At 39.8% G+C, this 12,881-nt stretch overlaps 23 non-coding genes and 5 pseudogenes across 23 annotated transcripts; all 28 read left to right on the plus strand.

The window, feature by feature from the left end:
* Positions 1-172: 172 nt before the first annotated feature.
* On the plus strand, positions 173-291 carry LOC146017054 (5S ribosomal RNA). Its single transcript, XR_014449929.1, has one exon. It is a non-coding gene; the product is annotated as a 5S ribosomal RNA (ribosomal RNA).
* A 345-nt stretch (positions 292-636) lies between these two features.
* LOC146016147 (5S ribosomal RNA) lies at positions 637-755 on the plus strand. Its single transcript, XR_014449046.1, has one exon. It is a non-coding gene; the product is annotated as a 5S ribosomal RNA (ribosomal RNA).
* Positions 756-1,101: 346 nt separating this feature from the next.
* On the plus strand, positions 1,102-1,220 carry LOC146012273 (5S ribosomal RNA). Its single transcript, XR_014445442.1, has one exon. It is a non-coding gene; the product is annotated as a 5S ribosomal RNA (ribosomal RNA).
* Positions 1,221-1,565: 345 nt separating this feature from the next.
* Positions 1,566-1,684, plus strand: LOC146015548 (5S ribosomal RNA). The gene has a single exon (XR_014448466.1). It is a non-coding gene; the product is annotated as a 5S ribosomal RNA (ribosomal RNA).
* A 345-nt stretch (positions 1,685-2,029) lies between these two features.
* LOC146010253 (5S ribosomal RNA) lies at positions 2,030-2,148 on the plus strand. The gene has a single exon (XR_014444769.1). It is a non-coding gene; the product is annotated as a 5S ribosomal RNA (ribosomal RNA).
* A 345-nt stretch (positions 2,149-2,493) lies between these two features.
* LOC146017055 (5S ribosomal RNA) lies at positions 2,494-2,612 on the plus strand. Its single transcript, XR_014449930.1, has one exon. It is a non-coding gene; the product is annotated as a 5S ribosomal RNA (ribosomal RNA).
* Positions 2,613-2,957: 345 nt separating this feature from the next.
* LOC146011483 (5S ribosomal RNA) lies at positions 2,958-3,076 on the plus strand (annotated as a pseudogene).
* Positions 3,077-3,421: 345 nt separating this feature from the next.
* LOC146012284 (5S ribosomal RNA) lies at positions 3,422-3,540 on the plus strand. Its single transcript, XR_014445453.1, has one exon. It is a non-coding gene; the product is annotated as a 5S ribosomal RNA (ribosomal RNA).
* A 345-nt stretch (positions 3,541-3,885) lies between these two features.
* LOC146010255 (5S ribosomal RNA) lies at positions 3,886-4,004 on the plus strand. The gene has a single exon (XR_014444770.1). It is a non-coding gene; the product is annotated as a 5S ribosomal RNA (ribosomal RNA).
* A 345-nt stretch (positions 4,005-4,349) lies between these two features.
* LOC146017057 (5S ribosomal RNA) lies at positions 4,350-4,468 on the plus strand. Its single transcript, XR_014449932.1, has one exon. It is a non-coding gene; the product is annotated as a 5S ribosomal RNA (ribosomal RNA).
* A 345-nt stretch (positions 4,469-4,813) lies between these two features.
* On the plus strand, positions 4,814-4,932 carry LOC146011485 (5S ribosomal RNA; annotated as a pseudogene).
* A 345-nt stretch (positions 4,933-5,277) lies between these two features.
* On the plus strand, positions 5,278-5,396 carry LOC146012296 (5S ribosomal RNA). The gene has a single exon (XR_014445464.1). It is a non-coding gene; the product is annotated as a 5S ribosomal RNA (ribosomal RNA).
* A 345-nt stretch (positions 5,397-5,741) lies between these two features.
* On the plus strand, positions 5,742-5,860 carry LOC146010490 (5S ribosomal RNA; annotated as a pseudogene).
* A 345-nt stretch (positions 5,861-6,205) lies between these two features.
* Positions 6,206-6,324, plus strand: LOC146016148 (5S ribosomal RNA). The gene has a single exon (XR_014449047.1). It is a non-coding gene; the product is annotated as a 5S ribosomal RNA (ribosomal RNA).
* Positions 6,325-6,670: 346 nt separating this feature from the next.
* Positions 6,671-6,789, plus strand: LOC146012308 (5S ribosomal RNA). The gene has a single exon (XR_014445476.1). It is a non-coding gene; the product is annotated as a 5S ribosomal RNA (ribosomal RNA).
* A 345-nt stretch (positions 6,790-7,134) lies between these two features.
* Positions 7,135-7,253, plus strand: LOC146017541 (5S ribosomal RNA). Its single transcript, XR_014450410.1, has one exon. It is a non-coding gene; the product is annotated as a 5S ribosomal RNA (ribosomal RNA).
* Positions 7,254-7,598: 345 nt separating this feature from the next.
* LOC146012319 (5S ribosomal RNA) lies at positions 7,599-7,717 on the plus strand. Its single transcript, XR_014445487.1, has one exon. It is a non-coding gene; the product is annotated as a 5S ribosomal RNA (ribosomal RNA).
* A 346-nt stretch (positions 7,718-8,063) lies between these two features.
* Positions 8,064-8,182, plus strand: LOC146010819 (5S ribosomal RNA; annotated as a pseudogene).
* Positions 8,183-8,526: 344 nt separating this feature from the next.
* On the plus strand, positions 8,527-8,645 carry LOC146016940 (5S ribosomal RNA). The gene has a single exon (XR_014449819.1). It is a non-coding gene; the product is annotated as a 5S ribosomal RNA (ribosomal RNA).
* Positions 8,646-8,989: 344 nt separating this feature from the next.
* LOC146016149 (5S ribosomal RNA) lies at positions 8,990-9,108 on the plus strand. Its single transcript, XR_014449048.1, has one exon. It is a non-coding gene; the product is annotated as a 5S ribosomal RNA (ribosomal RNA).
* A 346-nt stretch (positions 9,109-9,454) lies between these two features.
* Positions 9,455-9,573, plus strand: LOC146012330 (5S ribosomal RNA). The gene has a single exon (XR_014445498.1). It is a non-coding gene; the product is annotated as a 5S ribosomal RNA (ribosomal RNA).
* Positions 9,574-9,918: 345 nt separating this feature from the next.
* On the plus strand, positions 9,919-10,037 carry LOC146012859 (5S ribosomal RNA). Its single transcript, XR_014445856.1, has one exon. It is a non-coding gene; the product is annotated as a 5S ribosomal RNA (ribosomal RNA).
* Positions 10,038-10,382: 345 nt separating this feature from the next.
* LOC146010256 (5S ribosomal RNA) lies at positions 10,383-10,501 on the plus strand. Its single transcript, XR_014444771.1, has one exon. It is a non-coding gene; the product is annotated as a 5S ribosomal RNA (ribosomal RNA).
* Positions 10,502-10,846: 345 nt separating this feature from the next.
* Positions 10,847-10,965, plus strand: LOC146014053 (5S ribosomal RNA). Its single transcript, XR_014447012.1, has one exon. It is a non-coding gene; the product is annotated as a 5S ribosomal RNA (ribosomal RNA).
* Positions 10,966-11,309: 344 nt separating this feature from the next.
* On the plus strand, positions 11,310-11,428 carry LOC146016151 (5S ribosomal RNA). Its single transcript, XR_014449049.1, has one exon. It is a non-coding gene; the product is annotated as a 5S ribosomal RNA (ribosomal RNA).
* A 346-nt stretch (positions 11,429-11,774) lies between these two features.
* LOC146012341 (5S ribosomal RNA) lies at positions 11,775-11,893 on the plus strand. Its single transcript, XR_014445509.1, has one exon. It is a non-coding gene; the product is annotated as a 5S ribosomal RNA (ribosomal RNA).
* Positions 11,894-12,238: 345 nt separating this feature from the next.
* LOC146012976 (5S ribosomal RNA) lies at positions 12,239-12,357 on the plus strand. The gene has a single exon (XR_014445967.1). It is a non-coding gene; the product is annotated as a 5S ribosomal RNA (ribosomal RNA).
* A 345-nt stretch (positions 12,358-12,702) lies between these two features.
* On the plus strand, positions 12,703-12,821 carry LOC146010883 (5S ribosomal RNA; annotated as a pseudogene).
* Positions 12,822-12,881: the final 60 nt, after the last annotated feature.

Raw genomic sequence — 12,881 nt, forward strand, 5'->3', positions numbered from 1 at the left:
GTTGGGCCTCTTTAGTAGTTTAATTTAAGACTCCCTGCTAATATCATGTCCTGTAGGTCTTTTTACATTACCAACACATGATTTTTTTCAGTAAGCCAATACAGTTAGGAAACTTTTTTATTAGCTTACCTGGTGATAGAAGTAGAAGAGGGCAAAAAAGTGGCTTTAACTCACCTACAGCCATACCACATTGGATAGGCCCAATCTCATCTGATCTTGGAAGCTAAGCAGTGTTGGGCCTGGTTAGTACTTGGGTGGGAGACCACATGGGGACACCAGGTGCTGTATGTTTTTTCACATTACTGGCAAATTGTTTTTATTCTCTAGCTATTTAAATAGGAAACTTTTTCTTTTTATTGCCAGCACAGACATTTGGAAGAGGTCAAACAGACACAATAGCCATCACCTAAAGACTTACCACACTGTTTAGGCCCAATTCCAACTGCTTTTGGCAGCTAAACAGTGTTGAGCCTCTTTAGTAGTTTAATTTAAGACCCCCTGCTAATATCATGTCCTGTAGGTCTTTTTACATTACCAACACATGATTTTTTTCAGTAAGCCAATACAGTTAGGAAACTTTTTTATTAGCTTACCTGGTGATAGAAGTAGAAGAGGGCAAATAAGTGCCTGTATCTCACCTACAGCCATACCACATTGGATAGGCCCAATCTTGTCTGATCTTGGAAGCTAAGCAGTGTTGGGCCTGGATAGTACTTGGGTGGGAGACCACATGGGAACACCAGGTGCTGTAGGTTTTTTCACATTACTGGCAAATTGTTTTTATTCTCTAGCTATTTAAATTGGAAACTTTTTCTTTTTATTGCCAGCACTGACATTTGGAAGAGGTAAAACAGACACAATATCCATCACCTAAAGACTTACCACACTGTTTAGGCCCAATTCCAACTGCTTTTGGCAGCTAAACAGTGTTGAGGCTCTTTAGTAGTTTAATTTAAGACCCCCTGCTAATATCATGTCCTGTAGGTCTTTTTACATTACCAACACATGATTTTTTTTAAGTAAGCCAATACAGTTAGGAAACTTTTTTATTAGCTTACCTGGTGATAGAAGTAGAAGAGGGCAAAAAAGTGCCTGTATCTCACCTACAGCCATACCACATTGGATAGGCCCAATCTCGTCTGATCTTGGAAGCTAAGCAGTGTTGGGCCTGGTTAGTACTTGGGTGGGAGACCACATGGGAACACCAGGTGCTGTAGGTTTTTTCATATTACTGGCTAATTGTTTTTATTCTCTAGCTATTTAAATTGGAAACTTTTTCTTTTTATTGCCAGCACAGACATTTGGAAGAGGTCAAACAGACACAATAGCCATCACCTAAAGACTTGCCACACTGTTTAGGCCCAATTCCAACTGCTTTTGGCAGCTAAACAGTGTTGAGCCTCTTTAGTAGTTTAATTTAAGACCCCCTGCTAATATCATGTCCTGTAGGTCTTTTTACATTACCAACACATGATTTTTTTCAGTAAGCCAATACAGTTAGGAAACTTTTGTATTAGCTTACCTGGTGATAGAAGTAGAAGCGGGCAAAAAAGTGCCTTTAACTCACCTACAGCCATACCACATTGGATAGGCCCAATCTCGTCTGATCTTGGAAGCTAAGCAGTGTTGGGCCTGGTTAGTACTTGGGTGGGAGACCACATGGGAACACCAGGTGCTGTAAGTTTTTTCACATTACTGGCAAATTGTTTTTATTCTCTAGCTATTTAAATAGGAAACTTTATCTTTTTATTGCCAGCACAGACATTTGGAAGAGGTCAAACAGACACAATAGCCATCACCTAAAGACTTACCAAACTGTTTAGGCCCAATTCCAACTGCTTTTGGCAGCTAAACAGTGTTGAGCCTCTTTAGTAGTTTAATTTAAGACCCCCTGCTAATATCATGTCCTGTAGGTCTTTTTACATTACCAACACATGATTTTTTTCAGTAAGCCAATACAGTTAGGAAACTTTTTTATTAGCTTACCTGGTGATAGAAGTAGAAGAGGGCAAAAAAGTGCCTGTATCTCAACTACAGCCATACCACATTGGATAGGCCCAATCTCGTCTGATCTTGGAAGCTAAGCAGTGTTGGGCCTGGTTAGTACTTGGGTGAGAGACCACATGGGAACACCAGGTGCTGTAGGTTTTTTCACATTACAGGCAAATTGTTTTTATTCTCTAGCTATTTAAATTGGAAACTTTTTATTTTTATTGCCAGTACAGACATTTGGAAGAGGTCAAACAGACACAATAGCCATCACCTAAAGACTTACCACACTGTTTAGGCCCAATTCCAACTGCTTTTGGCAGCTAAACAGTGTTGGGCCTCTTTAGTAGTTTAATTTAAGACTCCCTGCTAATATCATGTCCTGTAGGTCTTTTTACATTACCAACACATGATTTTTTTCAGTAAGCCAATACAGTTAGGAAACTTTTTTATTAGCTTACCTGGTGATAGAAGTAGAAGAGGGCAAAAAAGTGGCTTTAACTCACCTACAGCCATACCACATTGGATAGGCCCAATCTCATCTGATCTTGGAAGCTAAGCAGTGTTGGGCCTGGTTAGTACTTGGGTGGGAGACCACATGGGGACACCAGGTGCTGTATGTTTTTTCACATTACTGGCAAATTGTTTTTATTCTCTAGCTATTTAAATAGGAAACTTTTTCTTTTTATTGCCAGCACAGACATTTGGAAGAGGTCAAACAGACACAATAGCCATCACCTAAAGACTTACCACACTGTTTAGGCCCAATTCCAACTGCTTTTGGCAGCTAAACAGTGTTGAGCCTCTTTAGTAGTTTAATTTAAGACCCCCTGCTAATATCATGTCCTGTAGGTCTTTTTACATTACCAACACATGATTTTTTTCAGTAAGCCAATACAGTTAGGAAACTTTTTTATTAGCTTACCTGGTGATAGAAGTAGAAGAGGGCAAAAAAGTGCCTGTATCTCAACTACAGCCATACCACATTGGATAGGCCCAATCTCGTCTGATCCTGGAAGCTAAGCAGTATTGGGCCTGGTTAGTACTTGGGTGGGAGACCACATGGGAACACCAGGAGCAGTAGGTTTTTTCACATTACAGGCAAATTGTTTTTATTCTCTAGCTATTTAAATTGGAAACTTTTTATTTTTATTGCCAGTACAGACATTTGGAAGAGGTCAAACAGACACAATAGCCATCACCTAAAGACTTACCACACTGTTTAGGCCCAATTCCAACTGTTTTTGGCAGCTAAACAGTGTTGGGCCTCTTTAGTAGTTTAATTTAAGACTCCCTGCTAATATCATGTCCTGTAGGTCTTTTTACATTACCAACACATGATTTTTTTCAGTAAGCCAATACAGTTAGGAAACTTTTTTATTAGCTTACCTGGTGATAGAAGTAGAAGAGGGCAAAAAAGTGCCTGTATCTCACCTACAGCCATACCACATTGGATAGGCCCAATCTCGTCTGATCTTGGAAGCTAAGCAGTGTTGGGCCTGGTTAGTACTTGGGTGGGAGACCACATGGGAACACCAGGTGCTGTAGGTTTTTTCACATTACAGGCAAATTGTTTTTATTCTCTAGCTATTTAAATTGGAAACTTTTTCTTTTTATTGCCAGTACAGACATTTGGAAGAGGTCAAACAGACACAATAGCCATCACCTAAAGACTTACCACACTGTTTAGGCCCAATTCCAACTGCTTTTGGCAGCTAAACAGTGTTGAGCCTCTTTAGTAGTTTAATTTAAGACCCCCTGCTAATATCATGTCCTGTAGGTCTTTTTACATTACCAACACATGATTTTTTTCAGTAAGCCAATACAGTTAGGAAACTTTTTTATTAGCTTACCTGGTGATAGAAGTAGAAGAGGGCAAAAAAGTGCCTGTATCTCAACTACAGCCATACCACATTGGATAGGCCCAATCTCGTCTGATCTTGGAAGCTAAGCAGTGTTGGGCCTGGTTAGTACTTGGGTGAGAGACCACATGGGAACACCAGGTGCTGTAGGTTTTTTCACATTACAGGCAAATTGTTTTTATTCTCTAGCTATTTAAATTGGAAACTTTTTATTTTTATTGCCAGTACAGACATTTGGAAGAGGTCAAACAGACACAATAGCCATCACCTAAAGACTTACCACACTGTTTAGGCCCAATTCCAACTGCTTTTGGCAGCTAAACAGTGTTGGGCCTCTTTAGTAGTTTAATTTAAGACTCCCTGCTAATATCATGTCCTGTAGGTCTTTTTACATTACCAACACATGATTTTTTTCAGTAAGCCAATACAGTTAGGAAACTTTTTTATTAGCTTACCTGGTGATAGAAGTAGAAGAGGGCAAAAAAGTGGCTTTAACTCACCTACAGCCATACCACATTGGATAGGCCCAATCTCATCTGATCTTGGAAGCTAAGCAGTGTTGGGCCTGGTTAGTACTTGGGTGGGAGACCACATGGGGACACCAGGTGCTGTATGTTTTTTCACATTACTGGCAAATTGTTTTTATTCTCTAGCTATTTAAATAGGAAACTTTTTCTTTTTATTGCCAGCACAGACATTTGGAAGAGGTCAAACAGACACAATAGCCATCACCTAAAGACTTACCACACTGTTTAGGCCCAATTCCAACTGCTTTTGGCAGCTAAACAGTGTTGAGCCTCTTTAGTAGTTTAATTTAAGACCCCCTGCTAATATCATGTCCTGTAGGTCTTTTTACATTACCAACACATGATTTTTTTCAGTAAGCCAATACAGTTAGGAAACTTTTTTATTAGCTTACCTGGTGATAGAAGTAGAAGAGGGCAAAAAAGTGCCTGTATCTCAACTACAGCCATACCACATTGGATAGGCCCAATCTCGTCTGATCCTGGAAGCTAAGCAGTATTGGGCCTGGTTAGTACTTGGGTGGGAGACCACATGGGAACACCAGGAGCAGTAGGTTTTTTCACATTACAGGCAAATTGTTTTTATTCTCTAGCTATTTAAATTGGAAACTTTTTATTTTTATTGCCAGTACAGACATTTGGAAGAGGTCAAACAGACACAATAGCCATCACCTAAAGACTTACCACACTGTTTAGGCCCAATTCCAACTGCTTTTGGCAGCTAAACAGTGTTGGGCCTCTTTAGTAGTTTAATTTAAGACTCCCTGCTAATATCATGTCCTGTAGGTCTTTTTACATTACCAACACATGATTTTTTTCAGTAAGCCAATACAGTTAGGAAACTTTTTTATTAGCTTACCTGGTGATAGAAGTAGAAGAGGGCAAAAAAGTGCCTGTATCTCACCTACAGCCATACCACATTGGATAGGCCCAATCTCGTCTGATCTTGGAAGCTAAGCAGTGTTGGGCCTGGTTAGTACTTGGGTGGGAGACCACATGGGAACACCAGGTGCTGTAGGTTTTTTCACATTACAGGCAAATTGTTTTTATTCTCTAGCTATTTAAATTGGAAACTTTTTCTTTTTATTGCCAGTACAGACATTTGGAAGAGGTCAAACAGACACAATAGCCATCACCTAAAGACTTACCACACTGTTTAGGCCCAATTCCAACTGCTTTTGGCAGCTAAACAGTGTTGAGCCTCTTTAGTAGTTTAATTTAAGACCCCCTGCTAATATCATGTCCTGTAGGTCTTTTTACATTACCAACACATGATTTTTTTCAGTAAGCCAATACAGTTAGGAAACTTTTTTATTAGCTTACCTGGTGATAGAAGTAGAAGAGGGCAAAAAAGTGCCTGTATCTCACCTACAGCCATACCACATTGGATAGGCCCATTCTCGTCTGATCTTGGAAGCTAAGCAGTGTTGGGCCTGGTTAGTACATGGGTGGGAGACCACATGGGAACACCAGGTGCTGTAGGTTTTTTCACATTACAGGCAAATTGTTTTTATTCTCTAGCTATTTAAATTGGAAACTTTTTCTTTTTATTGCCAGTACAGACATTTGGAAGAGGTCAAACAGAAACAATAGCCATCACCTAAAGACTTACCACACTGTTTAGGCCGAATTCCAACTGCTTTTGGCAGCTAAACAGTGTTGAGCCTCTTTAGTAGTTTAATTTAAGACCCCCTGCTAATATCATGTCCTGTAGGTCTTTTTACGTTACCAACATATGATTTTTTTCAGTAAGCCAATACAGTTAGGAAACTTTTTTATTAGCTTACCTGGTGATAGAAGTAGAAGAGGGCAAATAAGTGCCTGTATCTCACCTACAGCCATACCACATTGGATAGGCCCAATCTTGTCTGATCTTGGAAGCTAAGCAGTGTTGGGCCTGGATAGTACTTGGGTGGGAGACCACATGGGAACACCAGGTGCTGTAGGTTTTTTCACATTACTGGCAAATTGTTTTTATTCTCTAGCTATTTAAATTGGAAACTTTTTCTTTTTATTGCCAGCACTGACATTTGGAAGAGGTAAAACAGACACAATATCCATCACCTAAAGACTTACCACACTGTTTAGGCCCAATTCCAACTGCTTTTGGCAGCTAAACAGTGTTGAGGCTCTTTAGTAGTTTAATTTAAGACCCCCTGCTAATATCATGTCCTGTAGGTCTTTTTACATTACCAACACATGATTTTTTTTAAGTAAGCCAATACAGTTAGGAAACTTTTTTATTAGCTTACCTGGTGATAGAAGTAGAAGAGGGCAAAAAAGTGCCTGTATCTCACCTACAGCCATACCACATTGGATAGGCCCAATCTCGTCTGATCTTGGAAGCTAAGCAGTGTTGGGCCTGGTTAGTACTTGGGTGGGAGACCACATGGGAACACCAGGTGCTGTAGGTTTTTTCACATTACTGGCTAATTGTTTTTATTCTCTAGCTATTTAAATTGGAAACTTTTTCTTTTTATTGCCAGCACAGACATTTGGAAGAGGTCAAACAGACACAATAGCCATCACCTAAAGACTTGACACACTGTTTAGGCCCAATTCCAACTGCTTTTGGCAGCTAAACAGTGTTGAGCCTCTTTAGTAGTTTAATTTAAGACCCCCTGCTAATATCATGTCCTGTAGGTCTTTTTACATTACCAACACATGATTTTTTTCAGTAAGCCAATACAGTTAGGAAACTTTTGTATTAGCTTACCTGGTGATAGAAGTAGAAGAGGGCAAAAAAGTGCCTGTATCTCACCTACAGCCATACCACATTGGATAGGCCCAACCTCGTCTGATCTTGGAAGCTAAGCAGTGTTGGGCCTGGTTAGTACTTGGGTGGGAGACCACATGGAAACACCAGGTGCTGTAGGTTTTTTCACAATACTGGCAAATTGTTTTTATTCTCTAGCTATTTAAATTGGAAACTTTTTCTTTTTATTGCCAGCACTGACATTTGGAAGAGGTAAAACAGACACAATATCCATCACCTAAAGACTTACCACACTGTTTTGGCCCAATTCCAACTGCTTTTGGCAGGTAAACAGTGTTGAGGCTATTTAGTAGTTTAATTTAAGACCCCCTGCTAATATCATGTCCTGTAGGTCTTTTTACATTACCAACACATGATTTTTTTCAGTAAGCCAATACAGTTAGGAAACTTTTTTATTAGCTTACCTGGTGATAGAAGTAGAAGAGGGCAAAAAAGTGCCTGTATCTCACCTACAGCCATACCACATTGGATAGGCCCAATCTCGTCTGATCTTGGAAGCTAAGCAGTGTTGGGCCTGGTTAGTACTTGGGTGGGAGACCACATGGGAACACCAGGTGCTGTAGGTTTTTTCACATTACTGGCTAATTGTTTTTATTCTCTAGCTATTTAAATTGGAAACTTTTTTCTTTTTATTGCCAGCACAGACATTTGGAAGAGGTCAAACAGACACAATAGCCATCACCTAAAGACTTACCACACTGTTTAGGCCCAATTCCAACTGCTTTTGGCAGCTAAACAGTGTTGAGCCTCTTTAGTAGTTTAATTTAAGACCCCCTGCTAATATCATGTCCTGTAGGTCTTTTTACATTACCAACACATGATTTTTTTCAGTAAGCCAATACAGTTAGGAAAATTTTGTATTAGCTTACCTGATGATAGAAGTAGAAGAGGGCAAAAAAGTGCCTGTATCTCATCTACAGCCATACCACATTGGATAGGCCCAACCTCGTCTGATCTTGGAAGCTAAGCAGTGTTGGGCCTGGTTAGTACTTGGGTGGGAGACCACATGAAAACACCAGGTGCTGTAGGTTTTTTCACATTACTGGCAAATTGTTTTTATTCTCTAGCTATTTAAATTGGAAACTTTTTCTTTTTATTGCCAGCACTGACATTTGGAAGAGGTAAAACAGACACAATATCCATCACCTAAAGACTTACCACACTGTTTAGGCCCAATTCCAACTGCTTTTGGCAGGTAAACAGTGTTGAGGCTATTTAGTAGTTTAATTTAAGACCCCCTGATAATATCATGTCCTGTAGGTCTTTTTACATTACCAACACATGATTTTTTTCAGTAAGCCAATACAGTTAGGTAACTTTTTTATAACTTACCTGGTGATAGAAGTAGAAGAGGGCAAAAAAGTGCCTGTATCTCACCTACACCCATACCACATTGGATAGGCCCAATCTCGTCTGATCTTGGAAGCTAAGCAGTGTTGGGCCTGGTTAGTACTTGGGTGGGAGACCATATGGGAACACCAGGTGCTGTAGGTTTTTTCACATTACTGGCAAATTGTTTTTATTCTCTAGCTATTTAGATTGGAAACGTTTTCTTTTTATTGCCAGCACAGACATTTGGAAGAGTTCAAACAGACACAATAGCCATCACCTAAAGACTTACCACACTGTTTAGGCCGAATTCCAACTGCTTTTGGCAGCTAAACAGTGTTGAGCCTCTTTAGTAGTTTAATTTAAGACCCCCTGCTAATATCATGTCCTGTGGTCTTTTTACGTTACCAACATATGATTTTTTTCAGTAAGCCAATACAGTTAGGAAACTTTTTTATTAGCTTACCTGGTGATAGAAGTAGAAGAGGGCAAATAAGTGCCTGTATCTCACCTACAGCCATACCACATTGGATAGGCCCAATCTTGTCTGATCTTGGAAGCTAAGCAGTGTTGGGCCTGGATAGTACTTGGGTGGGAGACCACATGGGAACACCAGGTGCTGTAGGTTTTTTCACATTACTGGCAAATTGTTTTTATTCTCTAGCTATTTAAATTGGAAACTTTTTCTTTTTATTGCCAGCACTGACATTTGGAAGAGGTAAAACAGACACAATATCCATCACCTAAAGACTTACCACACTGTTTAGGCCCAATTCCAACTGCTTTTGGCAGCTAAACAGTGTTGAGGCTCTTTAGTAGTTTAATTTAAGACCCCCTGCTAATATCATGTCCTGTAGGTCTTTTTACATTACCAACACATGATTTTTTTTAAGTAAGCCAATACAGTTAGGAAACTTTTTTATTAGCTTACCTGGTGATAGAAGTAGAAGAGGGCAAAAAAGTGCCTGTATCTCACCTACAGCCATACCACATTGGATAGGCCCAATCTCGTCTGATCTTGGAAGCTAAGCAGTGTTGGGCCTGGTTAGTACTTGGGTGGGAGACCACATGGGAACACCAGGTGCTGTAGGTTTTTTCATATTACTGGCTAATTGTTTTTATTCTCTAGCTATTTAAATTGGAAACTTTTTCTTTTTATTGCCAGCACAGACATTTGGAAGAGGTCAAACAGACACAATAGCCATCACCTAAAGACTTGCCACACTGTTTAGGCCCAATTCCAACTGCTTTTGGCAGCTAAACAGTGTTGAGCCTCTTTAGTAGTTTAATTTAAGACCCCCTGCTAATATCATGTCCTGTAGGTCTTTTTACATTACCAACACATGATTTTTTTCAGTAAGCCAATACAGTTAGGAAACTTTTGTATTAGCTTACCTGGTGATAGAAGTAGAAGCGGGCAAAAAAGTGCCTTTAACTCACCTACAGCCATACCACATTGGATATGCCCAATCTCGTCTGATCTTGGAAGCTAAGCAGTGTTGGGCCTGGTTAGTACTTGGGTGGGAGACCACATGGGAACACCAGGTGCTGTAGGTTTTTTCACATTACTGGCAAATTGTTTTTATTCTCTAGCTATTTAAATAGGAAACTTTATCTTTTTATTGCCAGCACAGACATTTGGAAGAGGTCAAACAGACACAATAGCCATCACCTAAAGACTTACCAAACTGTTTAGGCCCAATTCCAACTGCTTTTGGCAGCTAAACAGTGTTGAGCCTCTTTATTAGTTTAATTTAAGACCCCCTGCTAATATCATGTCCTGTAGGTCTTTTTACATTACCAACACATGATTTTTTTCAGTAAGCCAATACAGTTAGGAAACTTTTTTATTAGCTTACCTGGTGATAGAAGTAGAAGAGGGCAAAAAAGTGCCTGAATCTCAACTACAGCCATACCACATTGGATAGGCCCAATCTCGTCTGATCTTGGAAGCTAAGCAGTGTTGGGCCTGGTTAGTACTTGGGTGAGAGACCACATGGGAACACCAGGTGCTGTAGGTTTTTTCACATTACAGGCAAATTGTTTTTATTCTCTAGCTATTTAAATTGGAAACTTTTTATTTTTATTGCCAGTACAGACATTTGGAAGAGGTCAAACAGACACAATAGCCATCACCTAAAGACTTACCACACTGTTTAGGCCCAATTCCAACTGCTTTTGGCAGCTAAACAGTGTTGGGCCTCTTTAGTAGTTTAATTTAAGACTCCCTGCTAATATCATGTCCTGTAGGTCTTTTTACATTACCAACACATGATTTTTTTCAGTAAGCCAATACAGTTAGGAAACTTTTGTATTAGCTTACCTGGTGATAGAAGTAGAAGAGGGCAAAAAAGTGCCTGTATCTCACCTACAGCCATACCACATTGGATAGGCCCAATCTCGTCTGATCTTGGAAGCTAAGCAGTGTTGGGCCTGATTAGTACTTGGGTGGGAGACCACATGGGAACACCAGGTGCTGTAGGTTTTTTCACATTACTGGCAAATTGTTTTTATTCTCTAGCTATTTAGATTGGAAACGTTTTCTTTTTATTGCCAGCACAGACATTTGGAAGAGTTCAAACAGACACAATAGCCATCACCTAAAGACTTACCACACTGTTTAGGCCGAATTCCAACTGCTTTTGGCAGCTAAACAGTGTTGAGCCTCTTTAGTAGTTTAATTTAAGACCCCCTGCTAATATCATGTCCTGTGGTCTTTTTACGTTACCAACATATGATTTTTTTCAGTAAGCCAATACAGTTAGGAAACTTTTTTATTAGCTTACCTGGTGATAGAAGTAGAAGAGGGCAAATAAGTGCCTGTATCTCACCTACAGCCATACCACATTGGATAGGCCCAATCTTGTCTGATCTTGGAAGCTAAGCAGTGTTGGGCCTGGATAGTACTTGGGTGGGAGACCACATGGGAACACCAGGTGCTGTAGGTTTTTTCACATTACTGGCAAATTGTTTTTATTCTCTAGCTATTTAAATTGGAAACTTTTTCTTTTTATTGCCAGCACTGACATTTGGAAGAGGTAAAACAGACACAATATCCATCACCTAAAGACTTACCACACTGTTTAGGCCCAATTCCAACTGCTTTTGGCAGCTAAACAGTGTTGAGGCTCTTTAGTAGTTTAATTTAAGACCCCCTGCTAATATCATGTCCTGTAGGTCTTTTTACATTACCAACACATGATTTTTTTTAATTAAGCCAATACAGTTAGGAAACTTTTTTATTAGCTTACCTGGTGATAGAAGTAGAAGAGGGCAAAAAAGTGCCTGTATCTCACCTACAGCCATACCACATTGGATAGGCCCAATCTCGTCTGATCTTGGAAGCTAAGCAGTGTTGGGCCTGGTTAGTACTTGGGTGGGAGACCACATGGGAACACCAGGTGCTGTAGGTTTTTTCATATTACTGGCTAATTGTTTTTATTCTCTAGCTATTTAAATTGGAAACTTTTTCTTTTTATTGCCAGCACAGACATTTGGAAGAGGTCAAACAGACACAATAGCCATCACCTAAAGACTTGCCACACTGTTTAGGCCCAATTCCAACTGCTTTTGGCAGCTAAACAGTGTTGAGCCTCTTTAGTAGTTTAATTTAAGACCCCCTGCTAATATCATGTCCTGTAGGTCTTTTTACATTACCAACACATGATTTTTTTCAGTAAGCCAATACAGTTAGGAAACTTTTGTATTAGCTTACCTGGTGATAGAAGTAGAAGCGGGCAAAAAAGTGCCTTTAACTCACCTACAGCCATACCACATTGGATATGCCCAATCTCGTCTGATCTTGGAAGCTAAGCAGTGTTGGGCCTGGTTAGTACTTGGGTGGGAGACCACATGGGAACACCAGGTGCTGTAGGTTTTTTCACATTACTGGCAAATTGTTTTTATTCTCTAGCTATTTAAATAGGAAACTTTATCTTTTTATTGCCAGCACAGACATTTGGAAGAGGTCAAACAGACACAATAGCCATCACCTAAAGACTTACCAAACTGTTTAGGCCCAATTCCAACTGCTTTTGGCAGCTAAACAGTGTTGAGCCTCTTTATTAGTTTAATTTAAGACCCCCTGCTAATATCATGTCCTGTAGGTCTTTTTACATTACCAACACATGATTTTTTTCAATAAGCCAATACAGTTAGGAAACTTTTTTATTAGCTTACCTGGTGATAGAAGTAGAAGAGGGCAAAAAAGTGCCTGTATCTCAACTACAGCCATACCACATTGGATAGGCCCAATCTCGTCTGATCTTGGAAGCTAAGCAGTGTTGGGCCTGGTTAGTACTTGGGTGAGAGACCACATGTGAACACCAGGTGCTGTAGGTTTTTTCACATTACAGGCAAATTGTTTTTATTCTCTAGCTATTTAAATTGGAAACTTTTTAT

This window comes from Crinia signifera, chromosome 6, assembly GCF_055691185.1.
Source record: "Crinia signifera chromosome 6, ASM5569118v1, whole genome shotgun sequence".
Taxonomy (NCBI): domain Eukaryota; kingdom Metazoa; phylum Chordata; class Amphibia; order Anura; family Myobatrachidae; genus Crinia; species Crinia signifera.